Consider the following 15,644-nt stretch of genomic DNA (forward strand, 5'->3'; position numbering starts at 1 on the left):
AAATGGATGGGCATGGCTGTGTTCCAATACACCTTTATTTTAAAAAATAGGTGGCACCCAGAAGCCATAGTTTCAAGATTATTGCTCTATTAAAACATTGGTGAAATTCTATATATCTGCCTTATGCTACTTACATTTGTAAGGGCATGTGTATTAAATTGTACGTTAAGATCTTGAAAGTATTACACAGTGTTTCAATATATTACAAGATGAGAGAAATTTAGGGAAACAGCTAATGCCATTAAATCCATATTAATAAGCCTGCGTTTTCTGATTGCATGGGATATGTTATTCCATTGAACCCCATTACGTCCCATCAAATGGTGAATGCCTCTTTCCCCAGTTGAGTATGTGCTACTAAGCAGTATTTCTTCACTTGACTGCAACTTCATAGGAGACCAGGTGAGACCCACAGCATGTGTGTAGGTATGCATACAGACGCACCGTGCTTATGTAAATAAGCTTTGCATTTTCTTTTCCAAGCTGCATTGCAACAAAGGAGTACATAAAATACATTTTTATTAACTAAAGAAACTTCATGATAAAAAGAACAACTATGCCTTCAAAACCAAATAGTGGTCTTTTTAAAAACCATTTAAAAATAAGAATATTGAAACTAAGCAAAATTCCGTAACTTCCTTCCTAGCTTGGTAGCATAAGTCTATACCAGATTTCAAATCATCTGATGTCTGGGTTAGTGCTTTTTCTATACTATCTCCAGGAACAAAATAAAGCTCTCTCCAGACAGGCATGTTGCTTTCACCGGTGGTCCTCAATCCAACTGTGAATTAAAACCAATTTGCTAAATATAAAGATTCCCTGACCCCTATGCTTCCCTTGACCTTCTGATACAGTAGATCTGAGATGGGTCATTGGATGATACAATAACAAGAAAAAGATAATTCAAGCCTGCAAGCTTTCAGTCTGCCAAAGTTAGGACATGTTAGGACCTATTTTTGCTGACTCTTATGGTGTTCTTGTGTCAAAATTCTTTTTAACCTAGAGAAGTATATTTTCTCTTGTTCAAATGTCAGGATGTTACTTTTTCCTTCTGTGGGTTTAGTGAAAGGATATATAAGATTCCCTGATTTAGAGAAAGGGAACACACAGAACACTGAGATCCTGACAAAACAGCAAAGCTCCCTCAGTGAAAAGCTGTCCTCCAAAGTCAAAAACCAATTAGGGCGGGAGTCGCGCGCTCCATAGGCTTCTCAGTCCAAAGGCAAGGACTTTTTCATCTGATGAGCAGGGCGGGGCGATGGTGGCTGGGCTGGCTCAGGGCCTGGGGGAGCGGAAGGGGCCATCGAGGAGCGCTGCGTCAAGGTCTCCAGCCCGCCCTTCAGCGTGGAGGCGCTCATGTAGGACAAGAAGCCACCCAAGGAGGTGTCCCCGCTGCCAGCCAGCCGAAAGCGGCTCTGCCAGGACCACCCTGCGGCCAAGGCTGCTGCCCGGACCCGGCGCCCGGGAAGCTCACAGCCCAGGGCCGCTGGGCCACTAGGCAAGCCCTTCTGATGAGGGAACAGAAGACAAGCTGAAGACAAAGCAGAAACTGACACCCCGCAACCCCCCCCTCCATGGGATGTATGTGACATTCCTCAGGCACTCCTGGCTGCCCTAAAGGACAAAGAAATAGTTAACCTATAGATACCACAATCCTGTAAGACTTAAGTCTCCCTCAGTTTACAAATGTCTTTAGCAGTTTACAAGAACAAAGCATTTCTATCAATAACCTAGCTTCTGGAAGGGAATGTAGATACAATTAAATGTCCTTATAATCTGCAGCCTCCAGGAAGTGCCCAACTATCTTAATGTTAATGCCTTGCTAGAGGGAGAAACAACCTTAACTTGACAATGGCAAGGCCTCCGGTATCTTGTGAATCTTCTTTAACATATGAAAGTACTTTCTCAACCTCCCTTTTTCCTTACCTCCCCCAACCTCGTGGTACAAAATCAGCCACCCCTCAAGACCCCAGTGCAGCAGGTCTTTCTGCCCACGGGTCCTGTCCCTGTGCTTTAATACACCACCAATTTTGCACCAAAGACGCCTTAAGAATTCTTTCTTGGTCGTCGGCTCTGGACTCAACCCCACTGAACCTCACATGTATTCCGTGTCCTCATCACTTCGACACTGCCTCAGTCAAGTCGGAAAACTCAGAAGTCAGGGCCACGTGCATGCAGAAACCCGGCAGATACTCTCCGCCGCCAAGACACATGCGCCCCACCCCCTGCCCCCTGCGGAAGCACCAGACCAATCTGAAGTCCTGAACACCCTTTATCACGTCCCAGCTCCTCGCTCTGGAGCGCAAGTTCCACCGGAAACAGTACCTCTCCATTGGAGAGCATGCAGAGTTCTCCAGCTCTCTGAACCTCCCAGCGACCCAGGTCAAATCTGGTTCCAGAACTGAAGGGCCAAGGCGAAAAGACTGCAGGAGGCAGAACTAGAAAAGCTGCAGATGGCTGCACAACCTATGCTGCCCTCTGGCTTCAGCCTCCTTTTGCCCATCAGTTCACCCCTGCAAGCAGCATCCATATACAGAGCGTCCTACTGATGACGTTGGGGAATATACGTGAGGTTCAGTGGGGTGGGGTCTGGAGCCGAGGACCAAGAAAGAATTCTTGAGGCATCTTTGGTGCAAAGTGATGGTTTATTAAAGCACGGGGACAGGACCCATGGGCAGAAAGAGCTGCTGCCCCAGGTTGTGAGGGGTGGCTGATTATATACCCTCAAGTTGGGAGGGGGTTAGGGATAGCCTAATTCTCTAAGGAATTTTGGAAGCAAGGTTTCCAGGACCTTGAGGGGGCTAGTTATTGTTGGGGAAAGGTCATTTATTACCGTCTAATAAAACCTTAGTCATGAGACCCTTCAGATGTGTATCCCTGGGCCATATGCTTGGGGGATGATTGCCAACACATCTCTTGGGGGGGGAGGTTAGAGATAAAGGAAGTTTCCAAAGGAAGTTTTATACATTAAAGTAGACTTACGGGATCTTGGTGGAGGTAGGGGGTCAGGCTAGGACTGCCTTTGGCCCTTAGCAAAGTATTAACATTGAGGCAGAGTTCCTGGAGGAATGTCCCCTGCCTGTTTCCAGGACTTGGCAATGGGCTGTAGGTAGTAAGGAAATTTAACTGTCTGCATACATTCCCTTCTGGAAGCTAGGTTACTGATAGCTTTGTTCTTGTAAACTGCTAAGACATTTGTAAACCGAAGTAGACTCAAGTCTTGCAAGATTGTGGTATCTATAGGTTAACTGTTTCTTTGTCCTTTAGGGCAGCCAGGAGTGCCCGAGGAATGTTGTATACATCCCAGGGGGAGGGGGTTGCATGGTGTCAGCTTCTGCTTTGTCCTCGGCTTGCCTTCTGTTCCCTCATCACTACCCTTTCCCTACACCTGTGCTTCCCATACTGCCCTTCGGATGCTATGCGACTCCAGTCGAATAGGGCATGGACCATCTCTCCTAAGGAAGACCAGCTCCATAGACTCCATGATGGATGTTTGTTTAAATGGGTCCCCCCTCCTCTCCAAAAGGTAGAACCAAGCCCATACTCCAGCTCTGCAAACCTTGCATGTGTCACCCTAAACGGGTAGGCCCACAGGGCCACATAGTTCGAATTTGTTCTTTAGGCTGGAGGCACCAAGCCCCATTTTCTTGGTGTGATCTTCTAGATGCCCCTTTCTCCTTTCACAATGATTGGCTCTGATGGTTTTTATGTATAAATATATATATAATAAAATATAATGACATTTTTATACAGCAGACATAAAAATTCAGATTATTTTGAAAGGCAAAATTTATATGCACACACTATACTTTTTTCTATATATCACCTTCCTAAAAGAGACTGCTTAAGTCCATTTGTTTTTTCTTATAGGAGAGACCAATTATTTGATAAAATTGCTGACATCTGGTGATTCTGATGGGATGATTGACTTTTGCTTATGGAGAACAAAGGTTAGAACTAGGCATGATGCTTAGGAAGTAGATATGCACAGATTCCTCAAAATGATGAGGACACATCATCATAATTTGCATTTTTACATGGTTAACTCATTAGGTACTACCATATTTGGCCCTATATTTTTCCCTCTGTCCACATTGTTACAGGCTGTTGAAGTGTGTTTTGTTTTGTTTTTGTTTTTTTGGCAAGATCACTAAAAGGGGGATGAGAGGAATCCTGAGAATTGGGGTAAGGAAGTACTTCCTAATTACTCTCAATGCTGCTGCTCAACTCCATTTCAGGTAATTGGAGAGTAAAAAGTTAAAGCACGTTGGGGGAATTGATGGTTTCTGTGAAATACTAGGTACGAGTCAGTCCTCACACATTGCAAAGGTGATGAGGGGTGGGGAGTGTAGTTAATTCTCTGCTTAAAATATATATATCTATATTGTAACAATTACCTATGTGCTAAATATTCTTGAGCAATTAATAGATTCAGAAAGAAAAAAATCATGCTTTCTCTGTGTACCTATTGTATGTGCTAAACTTATGGGAAAAATGTATATACATTTTAACATGTTGGATGATGTAGGAAAGATGTTAGGGTTCGAAGCTGACAGCCAAGAAAGGATTCTTGAGACGTCCTTGGTGCAAAATGGTGGTTTATTAAAGCACGGGGACAGGACCCATAGGCAGAAAGAGGTGCCACGCCTCGGTTGTGAGGGGTGGCTGATTATATACTATGAGGTTGGGGGAGGTAAGAAAAAAGGGAGGTTTCAAAAGAACTTTCATATGTTAAAGAGGATCTACAAGATCCCAGAGGCCTTGCCATTGTCAAGTTGAGGTTGCTTTTCCCCTCTAGCAAGGCATTAACATTAAGATAGTTGGGAAATTCCTGGAAAAATGTCACACTTGTCCTACCCAGGAGTGGGGGTGGGGGGAGGTTGCTCGCTGTCAGTTGATGCTTTGTCTTCAGCCAGTTTTCTGCTCCCTCATCGTTGGGGGCAGAGGGTAAAACCATGTTTGACTTGCTAAAAATAGTGTGGTCCAACAGCCCATTTAGCTCCCTGATACTTCATCTTTCTCGCAATCTTTCCCCCAATCACCACCCAGCATACTTTTATCCCTTTGAAAGGGTGCCTTGTATAATTTTATTTATTTTATTGAAGAGTTATTTCTTATCTCTTATTCTGAATTAAGTTAAACATTTGTTTTATTGCCAAAAAAAGAACCAATTAGGCCAATGAAAATATTCAATGAAAAATGAATGCAAATATAAAGATTTAAGAAATCTTTTAAATATTTGATAGATACATAGATAAACTAAAAATCAACATTGTTACCACTCTACATGCATATTTTCAACAAATTGAATGAAATGGACCAATTTCACAAAAAACACAAACTACTAAAACCCATCAAGGTGAAATAGATGACCTGAATTGTCCTTTAACATCTAAAGAAATTACATTTGTAGTTAAAAAAAAAAAAAGTCTTAAGTAAAATCTGCAAGATTATGAAAGAGGAATTCCTAGCCCTCATCCCCTCCAACAAAAACACCAATAAAAGAATGATATTGTGCTTTACTGGTATCAGTCCCTCCCACAAGTTGGAACAGCTCAGCATCTAAAGTAAACCCCTCAGCGCACAATTTTTCCCTCAGGTGCAAAAAATGAGTGAAGCAACTATTTAACATTAACCTCACTTTTCAGGATACTGCCAGAAAGATCTACTTGTATCTCAACTCACTCAAGAGTGCTGAGGCAACTTTGCCTGGGGGCAACTAAGAACAAAGAAAAGGGGTAGGAGCTCTCAGCTGCCTGCATGGATCTATGGGATTGAGAAAAAGTACACAGAATTCCCAGAAACTTACAAACTACTAAAACTGAAACCAGAAGAAATAGAATATTTGAACATACCCATAACCAGCAAGGAAATTGAATCAGCAGTCAAAAATCTCCCAACAAACAAAAGTTCTGGGACAGATGGCTTCCCAGGGGAATTCTACCAGACATTTAAAAGAAGTTTATACCTTTTCTTCTCAAACTGTTCCAAAAAATAGAAATGGAAGGAAAACTTCCAAACTCATTCTATGAAGCCAGCATTACCTTGATTCCAAAACCAGACATGACCCCACTAAAAAGGAAAACTACAGGCCAGTATTCCTGATGAACACGGATGCAAAAATTCTCAATAAAATACTAGCAAATCGAATTCAACAGTACATTAAAAGAATTATTCACCACGATCAAGTGGGGCTTATTCCTGGGCTACAGGGCTGGTTCAATATATCCAAATCAACATGATACAGCACATTAATAAAAGAAAGGATAAGAACCATATGATCTTGCCAATAGATGCAAAAAAAGCATTTGACAAAATACAGCGTTCTTTCTTGATTTAAAAAAAAAACCCTCAATAAAGTAAAGATATTTGCAACATAACCTCAACATCATAAAGGCCATATATGAAAGACCCACAGCTAATATCATCCCTCAATGGGGAAAAACAGAGCTTTCCCCTACAGTCAGAACAAGACAAGGATGTCCACTCTCACCATTACTATTTAACATAGTACTGGAAGTCTTAGACTCAGCAATCAGACAACAATAAGAAGTAAAGGTATCCAAATCAACAAGGAAGAAGTCAAACTTTCACTATTTATAGACAACATGATACTCTATGGAGAAAACCTGAAGGACTCCACCAAAAAAATTGTTAGAACTAATTCATGAATTCAGCCAAGTTTCAGGATATAAAACCAATGTGCAGAAAGCATTTCTATGCACCAATAATGAAGCAGCAGAAAAAGAATTCAAGGAATCCCTCCCTCTGCAATTGTACCAAAACTGGTAAGATACCTAGGAATAAACCTAACCAAAGAGGTAGAAGATCTGTACTCTGAAAACTACAGAACACTTATGAAAGAAATTGAAGAGGACACAAAGAAATGAAAAAGCGTTCCATGCTCATGGATTGGAAGAACGAACATTATTAAAATGCCTCTACTACCCAAAGCAATCTACACATTTAATGTAATCCCTATCAAAATATCACCAGCATTTTTCACAGAGCTACAACAAACAATACTAAAATTTGTAAGGAACTGCAAAAGACTCTGAAGAGCCAAAGCAATTCTGAAAAAGAAAAACAAAACAGGAGGCATCACTATTCCAGATTTCAAGCTACATTACAAAGCTGTGATCATCGAGACAGCGTGGTACTGGCACAAAAGCAGACACACAGATCAATGGAATAGAACAGAAAATCCAGAAATGTACCCACAACTATATGGTCAACTATTCTTCAACAAAGCAGGAAAGAATATCCAATGGAAAAAAGACAGTCTCTTCAATAGGTGTTGGGAAAACTGGGCAGCAACATGCAGAAGAATGAAACTGAATCACTTTCTTACACCATACACAAAATAAATTCAAAATGGCTGAAAGACCTAAACGTGAGATAGGAAACCATCAAAATCCTAGAGGAGACCACAGGCAGAAACTTCTTTGACCTTGTCAATAACAACTTCTTTTTAGACACCTAGCCAGAGGTAAGGGAAACAAAAGCAAAAATTAACTATTGGGACTTCATCAAGAACGAACAATTGGAAGCAAACATGGGTTCTCTCTTTCTCTCAAAAAAAAAAAAAAAAAAAACAAGAAAGAAAAAAATATGTGTGTGTACATTCAAAATTCCAAAAGAAAAAAAATGCCAACTAAGAATACTATGCCCAGGAAAGCTGTCTTTCAGACATGAAGAGTGATAAAGACATTCTCAGACAAACAAAAGCTGAGGGACTTCTTTACCACAAGAACTGCCTTACAAGAAATGCTACTGGTACTTTTACAAGTTGAAACAAAAGAGTACTAAGTAACAAAATGGAAATATATGAAAGTATTAAGCTTATTGGTAAAGGTAAATATATAATCAAATTCAGAATATTCTAAATATATGAAAGTATTAAGCTTATTGGTAAAGGTAAATATATAATCAAATTCAGAATATTCTAATACTGTAATGATGGTGCATAAATCACTTTTAACTCTAGTATAAAATTATAAAAGTTAAATGATAAAATTATTAAAATAACTGGAACAATAATTTGTTGATGGATACACAATATAGAAAGATGTAAAGTGTGGCATAAATAGCATAAAATGTGGGAGGGGCAATGTAAGAGTGTAGTTTTGGTATGTGATTGAGGTTAAGTTGTTACCAGCTTAAAATAGACTTAAATGTTTTATGTATGCTTCATAGTAATCACAAAGAAAATATCCTCTGGTAGATACATAATAGAAAAGAATCAAAGCAAAGCACTACAATCAACAAATAACAAAGGGAGACAGCAAGAGAGGAAGAAAGGAGCAAAGAAACTACAAAATAGTCAGAAAAGATTTAACAAAATGGTAAGTGTAAGTCCTTATCTATCTATAATTATTTTAAAAGTAACTGAATTTTTAAAAAAGTAAATGAATTAAATTCTCCAATGAAAAGACAGAATAGCTGAATGGATTTTAAAAAACAGGAATTAAAGTTTTAAAAATTAAAAAAAACAAACAAACCCAGGATCCAACAATATGCTGCCTATTAGAGATTCCATTTAGCTTTAAGGACACACATAGACTAAACTTTATTAGTTCTAAGAATTTTTATGGAGTTTAAGGTTTTCTACATATAGGATCATGTTATCCACAAATACAGATAATTTTATTCTTCCTTTCTGATTTAGATTTCTTTTATTTCTTTTTTCTTGCCTAATTGTTTTGGCTAGGACCCCAGTACCATGTTGAATAGAAGTGGTAAGAATGGGTATACTTGTCTTATCCCTGATCATCATCGAGTATGATGTTAGCTGTGGGCTTGTCATATATGGTCTACATTATGTTGAGATACATTCTTCGTATACCTAGTTTATGAGTGTTTTTATCATGAAAAGACGTTGAATTTTGTCAAATGCTTTATGTGCATACATTGAGATGATATGATTTTTATTCTTAATTCTTGTTAATCTGGTGTATCATGTTTATTGATTTGCATATGATGAACCATCTTTGCATCTCAGGGAAAAAAATCAACTAATATTTGGTAAGGTGCCACGAATAGACAATGGAGAAATGATAGTCTCTTCCACAAATAGTGTTGGGGAAAAATGGATATCCATATGCAAAAAAATTAAACTGGACTCTTCCTTTATACCATACACAAAAATCAACTCAAAATGGATTAAAGACTTTAACATAAGACCTAAAATGGTAAAACTCTTAGGAAAAAACAGAGCAAATCTTTTTGACATTGGTTTTGGTGATGGTTTCTTAGATATGACACCAAAAATACAGTCCACAGAAGCAAAAGTAGACCAAGTGAGACAACATCAAATCAAGCTTCTGCAGAGCAAAGGAAACGAGAATAAAAAGGCAGCCTACAGAATGAGAGAAAATATTAACAAATCATATACCTGATTAGGTGTTAATTTTCAAAATAAGTAAGGAATTCTTACAACTCAAGAACAAAAACAAACAAACAAAACAAATAACCTGATTAAAAATGGGCAGAGAACTTGAACAGACATTTCTCTAAAGACATACGAATGGCCAATAGGTATATAAAGATACTCAACATCACTAATCATCAGGAAATGCGAATCAGTGAGCTATCACTTCATACCTATTAGATAGTTATTATTAAAAAAATAAAGATGATAGTGAGGAGATAAAGAAATTGTACACTGTAAATGGGAACATAAAATGGTGAAGCAAGTATAGAAAATAGTATGGAGTTTCCTCAAAAAATTAAGAATAGAACTACCATATGATCCAACCATCCCACTTCTGGGTATTTATCCAAGAATTGAAATTGGGCTCTTAAGGAAATATCTGTGCTTTCATGTTCATTGCAACATTATTCACAATAGCCAAGATATGGATACAACTTAAGTGTCCATGGACAGATTAATAAAGAAAAAGTGATATATACATACTATAGAATATGATTTAGCCTCAAAAGAGAAGGAAATCTTGCCATTTGCAACAACATAGATGAATCTGGAGAACTGTATGCTAAGTGAAATAAGGTAGTTACAAAAGGAGAAACACTGCATGGATTATATGAGCTATCTACTTACAGGAGTTATCTAAGATCATCAAACCCTCAGAAGCAGAGAATACAGTTGTGATTGCCAGAGGTTTGGGGGTGGGGAATGGGGAGTTATTATCCAATGGGTATAATGTTTCAGTTATGCTGGATGAATAAGTTTTTGAGATCTTTTTGCTATATAACATAATGCCTTTAATTAAAAATATGGTATTATGCACTTCAAAATGTGTTAAGAGGGTAAATCTCAAGCTTAGGATACTTACCACCAAAAAAAAAAAAAGGCAGGGGGAATTTGGGGAGGTGTTGGAAATGTCTGTTACCTTGATTGTGGTGATAGTATCAGAGAATTCTGGAAAACAATTACCCAGATCCATACGGTCCCTCCTGACTGGTGAATTTTACCAAGTTCTTAAAGAAATAACACCAATCCACGCAATTTCTTCCGGAAAATAGAAGAGGGAACATTTCCCAATTCATTCTACAAGGGCAGCATATCCTGAACCCATAATCAGACAAAAACAGAATAGAAAAAGAGAACTACAGACCATTACCTCTCATGAACATAGATGCAAAAATCCTCAACAAAATATTAGCAAGTTGAATCCAGCAATATATAAAAATAATGCACCTCAATCATCTGGGGTTTATCAATTAATGCAATTCACCATACTAAAAGCCTGAGGAAGAAAGACCACTTAATTATATAAGTAGATGCAGAAAACCTCAACAAAATAATATACCATTCATGATAAAACTCAGCAAATTAGGAGTAAAAGCGAACTTCAAGCTGATTAAAGGCATCTGCAAAAACCCTACAGCTAACATCAGATTTAATGATGAAAAACTGACTGCTTTCCCCTTACTCAGGAGCAAAGCAAGGATGTCTACTCTCACCTCTCTGGTTCAATATTATACTGAAAGTTATAGGACAATATGGCAAGAAAAGTAAATAGAAAAGGAAGTAAAAGGCATATAGGTCAAAAATGATAAAATAAAACCGTTTTTATTCTCAGACAACATTATTGTCCACAGAGAAAATCCCAGGGAATCAACCAAAACAACCTCCTAGAACTAATAGATGAGTTTAATAAGGTCATAAGATACAAGGTCAACACAGGGTCCATCTTCTGGGCTCTGTCTCCTGTTCCATTGATCTGTGTCTATTTTCGTGTCAGTACCATACTGTTTTGATTAACTATAGTTTGTAATATATCTTGAAATCTGGGATTGTGATACTTCCCGGTTTGTTTTTCTTTCTCAAGATTGCTTTGGTTAGTCAAAGTTTTTTTGTGGTTCCATACAAATTTTGGTCTTATTTGTTCTAGTTCTGTGAAAAATGCTATTGGTATTTTAATGAGGACTGCACTGATTTGCAACAACATGGATGGACCTATTACGCTAAATGAAATAAGTCAAGCAAAGACAAATACCATATGGTTTCAGTTATATATAGGATATAAAAAAACAAAACAAACAAAAAACGGGCTCTTAAATACAGAAAATAAACTGGTGGTTGCCAGAGGGGAAGTGGGTGGGGGGATGGATGAAATAGGTGAAGGGGATTAAGAGGTACAAACTTCTGGTTATAAAACAAATCATGGGGATGAAAAGTACAGCATAGGAGATGGAGTCAGAAATACTGTAGTATGTTGTATAGTGATTGATGGTGACCATAATGGTTATGGTAAACATTGAATAATGCATAGAATTGTCAAAGCAGTATGTCTGTAGGAGTGCTGAGAATACTGATTCCATCATTGGCTACATGTTTGGGCCCCTTGGAGATTAATATACATACCTTAGAAATGCCTGTCAAGGTAGGTAAGGGGGCAGGCTTGCTTTGGCCTCCCAGGAATCTGATAGAGATAACATCTTTCTTTCCCCTTCCTGACTCGTAGATGGTACCACAAAATCTGATTGAAGGGTAGCTGTCAGTTAGGTGTATGCAAGCCCTTTGAGGTACATGCGATCCCTTTGGTCTCGCTACAGTGCCCCTTCTGCCTGTCCCCTCGCTCTATAAAATCTGTGGACCAAGGTCTGACATGATTGTCCTCCACCAGATCTTCCCTGTCAGTAAGTTTCCCTGAATAAAACTGTGTAAACTGGATGGAGAGGCCTGCTTCATTTTCTGGTCTCAAAGTGCTTTCTCAGTTTGGGGGATACTTTCCTATCTCTTCTCTACCTTCTAAAAATGTTACACATCTGATATAAATATAACATTGTATGTCAATTTTACTTCAGTAATTAAAAAAAAAACATGTTCAACTGCATTTCTATATACAAGCAACGAACAATTGGAAGCAAACGTGGGTTCTCTCTTTCTCTCAAAAAAAAAGAAAGAAAAAAATGTGTGTGTGCATGTGTGTGTCCATTTTGTGTGTTAGACTTTCTCCAAGTAGGAAAAGGAAAAAATATGGCCCTGAATTCAGAAAGCCAAAAAGTATTTCTAACACACACACACACACACACACACACACACACACACACACGCTTCCCACACACTGAGAGTTCTTTGACAGAGAGTAATTCATGGAACACAAGACGCAAAAGTACCTAAGTTTTTATCATGGAGATTTTCCCAACCAAACATCAAAACAGTCTCTAGGGAGTTAGATGAGACCACAGGAAAACAGCAATTACTTGGACTAAGGAGATTCTTACATTCAAAAGGTACTTGCTGAGTACCTACCAGATACTCTGTCAAGGACTGGGAAGCCTTCCTGTAGTCCCTTTCTCAAGGAGCTAATAGTTTAGTTGTGAATACAGATATTAAATAAGTAGATACATAAAAGTAAATACCCAGGAAACTGAGGGGGGAGGAATTCTGTGATTTGGGAAGGAGCTGATCTAATCCACCTACCCTAAAATATCCTGGTTGGCTCCATAGTATGTCTTAACTATATTTCCCCCTTTCAGTTAGTAGAAAAAGAAAATCTAAATTAGGGAAATTTAGGAAGAGAGAGACAGCCTATCACCTGACCCCAAAACACTACTTTGGTAGTATGTCCTGCGCTCAGCATCTCTGAGTGAATCAGTAAGTGAAATGAAAAAGGCAATGAGCTCCATCTAGTGGCCAACATTTTAATTTTCCTTCACAGCATTTTATCACTGCCTTTTATCACTTGAGTTTGTCAGTATACATTGCCTGTCCCCCCTACTAGATTATAAGCTCCTTGTGGGCAGGAACTGTTTGTTCATCACTGGAATCAGCAGAGTCCATAAGGGTGCCTGGCATAGTAAACACGTCATACCATGAATATCTTTAAACATATAAGCGAACATCTTTATGCGGTTTATCATCACAACTCCATTCCTGCTGTTTCTCCCTGAAAGTTTACCATTTGGTTATTTAACATCATATTGAATATTGCAGGAATCTGATAGTTATTTATATTCTTGTACTATTTAGAGGAGAATCTTCTCCCTCTCCCTCACCACATAGGATTTCGTCATTATCTCTTCCTCACAGACCTAGAGAATCTGGTGTTTATTTCCTGCCGCTGCTCTCGAGAGCCACCGGGAATGTGGTACTGACTGGACAGGCAGCATTGCCAAAGAGATATCACACACTATGACAGATTGAGAGATCAAAAGGCCATCACCATAGAAACCCTTCAGGAGGGGCGCCTGGGTGGCTCAGTCGTTGAGCGTCTGCCTTCAGCTCAGGGTGTGATCCCAGAGTTCTGGGATCGAGCCCCACATCGGGCTCTTCCGCTATGAGCCTGCTTCTTCCTCTCCCACTCCCCCTGCTTGTGTTCCCTCTCTCGCTGGCTGTCTCTCTCTGTCGAATAAATAAAATCTTAAAAAAAAAAAAAAAAAAAAAGAAAAGAAACACTTCAGGAGCCGAGAATCTGCATATATCCTGGAAGAGAAAGGCCTCTGAAAGCTTGAAAGCTCCATCATGAATGAACCATGAATTCCAGAGGCAAAGTAGATTGAGAAAGAACACATGACACCTCCCTGAGAAAAGCAATTTCTCCTGGATTTTACACAGTGATATTCACTTGTGCAGGGACATTTTCTAACACTAGTTAGCCAGAAGCCACATACCTAGCCTAGAAGGGTACAATAATTGCCAAAGCTGTCACAGGGACAATTTTTATTATATCTTACATATGGACCCCATGTTTTGAATGACTTTTTTCCTACCAAATTGATTTGTAAAGTCAAAATTTATTTTCTCTTTTAAAAGATTGTTCAAAGACTATGAAGACTTTCTGAATGGCTTAAGTAACCAATGCTAATAGCTAAATTGCTATAAATTCAGCCAAATGTGTTATGTGGATAGACAGTCAGATGGATAGACAGATAGATAAACAAATATGTAGTTACCTTAGGCAGGCTTTCTATGGGTAAATGTATAATTTCTATTACGGTTTTTGAAACACTTAAACTAATGTTTGTACAGTTATTATTTATCTGGCTGGAAAGCATTAATTTACTGTAATAATACACATAAAACATTGCATTTAAAATAGCTCCATGAGGGTGAAAACCGAACGTAACGCCTTTTTTTTTTTAAAAGATTTTATTTATTTATTTGACAGAGAGAGAGAGACAGCTAGCAAGAGAAGGAACACGAGCAGGGGGAGTGGGAGAGGAAGAAGCAGGCTCCCAGCGGAGAAGCCTGATGTGGGGCTCCATCCCAGAAAGGCGGGATCACACCCTGAGCTGAAGGCAGACACTTAACGACTGCGCCACCCAGGCGCCCCATGAACATAACTCCTTTTTTGACATATGTATGTATACACACATTGCAGAATGATTACCAAGGTCAATTGGATTACTTTGTCCATCATCTCACATAGTTAACATAGTTAATTTTATGTGTGTGTATGTGTGTGTGTGGTGAGAATGCTGAAATGTTGAAGATCTATTCTCTTCAGCTTCCAAGAACATAACTCTTTATAGCAGGAATGTAGGGTGGAAAAACCTTTAGGAAGTTACAAACCCAGACTTGTCTTTTTTCCTAGAGCAGGTCCTTCGTAGTACTGCCCTAGGGTTACCAGGTAAAAGAAGAATGTTGTTCTGCCTGCCTGCCTGCCTCTTAGTGCCTAGAAGAGACAGATAACCTCTTGCGAAGCATTTTCAGGTAATGGGGCTTTGCTTCCACCTCGTTCTCTTCCCTGTCCCTCCTCTAGTGTCACCTGGGAGGTCAAGTAAAGTGGAGTGCCTTTGGTAAGCAGACTAGAAAAGTCAGGAACCCAACAGTCACAGTACAAGAGCATGTTAGAAAATTCATATAAAAGAGTTAAACAAAATTGAAGTTGATTTCTTTCGCACTTAAATATAGTAGGTGTGGGGCTGGGGTAGTGGCTCCATGATATCAGGGCTCCGGCTCCTTCTCTCTCATTCCATTGCTCCACCATCTTCAACTTGCAGATTCCATCAGGTGGTCCAAGAGAGCTGCAGCAATCCTGTCTGCACTCATACTGTCAGGGGAACTGCAAAACAAGGGAGCAATAAGGGCATGCTTCCCCTTTAAGATTTTCCTGGATGATGTCCATTTATATCCCAGTGCCCAGAATTTAGTCTGGCCCAGCACAACAGAGGGTGGAAACACAGTCTTTATACCAAATACCCACAACCTCTGCTGAAATTTGTGAGTTCTG

The 15,644-nt window shown here is 39.1% G+C and overlaps 1 pseudogene; it reads left to right on the forward strand.

Annotated features, from left to right (window-relative positions):
• Window positions 1-327: 327 nt before the first annotated feature.
• On the forward strand, window positions 328-3,459 carry LOC113254315 (homeobox protein MSX-2-like; annotated as a pseudogene).
• The last annotated feature ends 12,185 nt before the right edge of the window (window positions 3,460-15,644 follow it).

Source organism: Ursus arctos, unplaced genomic scaffold (genome assembly GCF_023065955.2).
Source record: "Ursus arctos isolate Adak ecotype North America unplaced genomic scaffold, UrsArc2.0 scaffold_12, whole genome shotgun sequence".
Classification (NCBI taxonomy): Eukaryota; Metazoa; Chordata; class Mammalia; order Carnivora; family Ursidae; genus Ursus; species Ursus arctos.